This window comes from Monodelphis domestica, chromosome 6, assembly GCF_027887165.1.
Source record: "Monodelphis domestica isolate mMonDom1 chromosome 6, mMonDom1.pri, whole genome shotgun sequence".
Classification (NCBI taxonomy): Eukaryota; Metazoa; Chordata; class Mammalia; order Didelphimorphia; family Didelphidae; genus Monodelphis; species Monodelphis domestica.
The window spans coordinates 151719860-151723955 of NC_077232.1; the positions used below are offsets into that span (position 1 = coordinate 151719860).

The window sequence follows — 4096 nt, forward strand, 5'->3', positions numbered from 1 at the left end:
AGTCCTAAAGTTAGAAAGAGCTGAGTCTAAATGTATCCTTAGATTCCAACTAGTTTTATGAATCTATGTAAGTCACTTAAACTTCTAGAGACTCAATTTCTTTATTTGTAAAATATGTTTAATAATAGCATGTACCTCATAGCTTTTTTGTGAGAATCACATGACATATGAATTCTAGGGTGTTTAACACAGTGCCTGGCACATAGTGGGTACTTAATAAATGCTTTAACCTTTCCCTCTCTTTCTCCTTTCTCTATTTTTCAGTACAATAATATTTTATATAATTTGAAAAAAAACAATCTAATTCAGGAGTATCCAGTTCTTTGCTACCATTAATATATTTTTACAGATATTTTTTCTATATATGGACCTTTTCTTCTGTCTTTGACTATCTTAAAATTTAAAAGTAGCATTATCATTGAATCATAGAGTAAATAAAATCTAGCAGTTTTTTTCATAGTTTAATTCCTCCCAATTTTCCCCCTGGGTGGTTAGATCAATGCATAGCTCCATCAATGTAGGTACTCATTATCATTCTTATCATATAATTCAATATCTCCTCCAAAACTGAGTCTTTTTATCTTTGGTTACCCTTTGTCAATTCAGTCCCTGTAAGATGATACTACAAATGCATTTTAATTTGAATTTTGCATAATGATTATTGACTTTAATGATATTTCATATGGTTCTTAATAATTTACAGTTGTTCTTTCATTTTTTTTTTCATTCTATCATTTGACTGTTTGAGGATTAGCTTTTGATTCTATCCAACAATCTACCTATTGTCTATCTATCATCCTATATTAGAACTACTTATATATCTTGGTTATCAGACCCTCATCACACCTATTTAAAATAGACATTAGCAAGTTAATGAACAAAATAGCTTATTTGATAAATTAGCAAAAGATAAACAACTTTCTTCTTTATCTTATTATTTGATTTTTCTTACAAAAGCTGTGCATTATCATATAAATGAAACAATTAATTTCAACGTTTTATCTATAATCTCATGTTCACTTAAGAATTTACCCTCCCCTCTTCTAAAAGATATTCCCATCTATTTTTCTCTAGAGAGGAAAATGGGATTTAATATTTCCTTTTTATATCAGGCACCTATTTGGAGCATATGATAGTATGTGGCATAATGTGCTGATCCAAATATATTTTTCTAGTTTTCACATCCCATATTTCAAATATGCAATCTTTTGCTTTTTCCATTTTTTTCCCTTTGCACAGGTGATTTTATTCTTGTCTATGAGTGCTGATAATGCTCATAGATTATTGTTGGAAATATTCAGATAACATACCTAAATATTATCACTTTTTTACATCACAATTCAATAACCATTAATACTTAGAGCTACTAAATACAGAAAACAAAATGCTATGAATGTTTATACTTTCCCCTTTTAAACAGGGTCCTTGTGGAATAATAATGAGTTTACTGAATGCATACCACTAAATCAATGAAGAAAAACTTTATATATATATATATATATATATATATACTATTCTGTTTATTAATAAAGTCTGATTTTAGCACACATTTACAGACCTCATCATTAGAAATCAACAATACATGTGCTTTTCTTTAAAAAGAAAATACCAAGAGATGGACCACAATAGGGAAAATTCACCTAAGGAAAGGAAGTATGAAGCAAGCATTGGATTAACAGATTTAAAAGTATAGCCATACTTCAACTTCATTTCTTTTCATATATTTAACATTAAGATAGGATTGTCAGTAGTGAGAATTTGCACTTGAATTCCAATAGACTGAAATCAATCTTGTATATATAGGAATAATATTCCTGTTGACTGAGATTTAAGCTTGGAGTATCCAAAGTAGCATTAATAATAGCTGTTGTACTACAGTCCAGGTGTTTATGCAAATCATACAATGCTTCTTTCAGTTTCTTCTTCATGTTTTTCCTGTTGGGTTGAAGTAGCATCTCCTGGAAGTTCATTGGCACTCCATATCTTCCCAGACTCAACAAAATCTCTTAATGCTTTCACATGAATCTATGCAATGAAAGCTTCACTGAAATTCACTTTTAGCCATGGTACTAGTCATCCAAACTGCTGATTCTTGTCAGTAGGGAGTCTGGTCAACTCCTCTTTGTCTGCTTTCATTTTCTCTTCATTAAACTGAAAATTAAGAACAATGGACTTGTTCTCTCTGGCTTTATGTCTGAAGTCATTCATTGCCTTTCTAAAAAAAGTAAGGTTGCACAGGTAATTATCTGGATCCTCTGAAAGAACTTTGCTAGACCTTGGGGCTACCATCTCAGCCAATGTTTCATATTACTTAACCCAATCTTTATAGTTTAACTTTAGAACTACCACCAATAATAAAGAACAAATTAATGTCTTTGTGATTTCCACTAGGCTTCTAGTTATTAAACTTCTCATATTCTTTCTTTTCAAATTCTGAAGACTGCCTTTCAGATTATTATATGCAGGTGCTGAGGCTTTCAAGTCATTGTCAATTTGATTTACTTCCTTGCCAATTATTTCAGAAATATTTTTCAGGGACTGCTCAATTGGATACTTGGTCATATCCCATTAGACCCTTGTTATATATGTAACTAAGTCAACTCCATTAGTCAACAGATTTTCTTAAACTTTATCTCTACTAACCTCTAATACATCAGTCACACATTGGGCCACTTTCTTAACAACTCTTCTATAAACTCTATTTCAGGGGTAAAATGGACCATTTGATTTTTTCTTTGATTTTTCTTAAAAGTAAATTATGAATACAGTTTGTCCAATTCATCTGATAATCCAACTAAAACATCCAATGTGCCTACCTTTAATTCAGGAATGTTGAACTTTGAATTATGAGAAAGATTATTAATTTTAGTTGTTGTTGAGTGTCACTTCCCCCATGTGTGCTGGCATGCTTTTCCCCCAGAAGCTGATATAAGCCAAAACTCCATCATACTTATCAAGAAAGTTTTCCAAAAGTAAACTTGATATGATGGGGCTGGCAAAGAAAAAAAAGTGTTAGCTCAGCTCTCTAACTCCATCTTCACCAGGCTCCCTCAGTCCTAGCACCCACTGACGTGAGTTCATGTGCCAAGACCAAGCGAGTCAGCTGATCCCTCTGCACCTGCTGACACCAATGCCCTGTCCCAGCACATTGCTCCACACTGCTATTCCTATAGCAGAAGGTGGGTCTAGGCTCCAGGGGCATGAAAAGAGGGGGAAGGGAGAGGGAAAGGGAAGAAAAAAAGTAGGCAGTGTTTTTCCAAGAAGTTTATGGTCTCAGATTTATTAGATACTGGATTATTTTATTTTGTTATTTCTGATTATTAACTCTATAAAATCTATTTTTTTCTATTTTTAATAATTGCCACATAATTCAGATGATACATTCTCAGAATAATTTAAAGATAAAATTATGACTTCATTTCATCATTTTCCTTGAAATTTTAAATGTTCTATCTCTACAAGTGAATTTTGTTATAATTTTTTCTTCCTCATATCTGTCATTTAATTTGTTCATTTTTTTTCATTCATACCCTCTGTTCCAAAATACAAAGAATCTTAAAGAAATATCCAAATACTAAAAAATATGGATAGTAGTATTTTTATTACTAGCAAAGAACTAGAAACAAGTTTCCATATGAAGTCACAACTTTAGATTATTATTTTTCTTCAGTTGTTCTTCAGTCATGTCTAACTCTTGTTCCAATTTGGGGTTTTCCTGGCAAAGATTCTGAAATGGTTTACCATTTCCTTTTCCAGATTTTTTTACCAATGAGGAAATTGAGACAAATAGGGTTAAGTCACTTGCTTTGGGTCTCAAAGATAGCGTGAAGTCAGCTTTGAACTCAGAAATATGAGCCTTCCTGACTTTAGGCCTGGTACTCTAGTCACTGTTACCCAGCTACCTCAGAAGCTAATTGCTTCTGAATATCCTAAGTTGCTTATCCTTTTTTATAGTAAGTCTAAATTAACCTCCTTTTGTCATATGTTCAGTGATAGATGTATCTTATTTCATCTCAACATTGAACTTGAACTGAGGGGGAGACTAAGCTCATCCCTAGGGGTTATGTAAAAATATTGACAGTATTCCATAGATTAA

At 32.1% G+C, this 4096-nt stretch overlaps 1 pseudogene; it reads right to left on the minus strand.

The window, feature by feature from the left end:
- Nucleotides 1-1730: 1730 nt before the first annotated feature.
- Nucleotides 1731-2948, minus strand: LOC100617532 (V-type proton ATPase subunit C 1-like; annotated as a pseudogene).
- Between the last annotated feature and the right edge of the window lie 1148 nt (nt 2949-4096).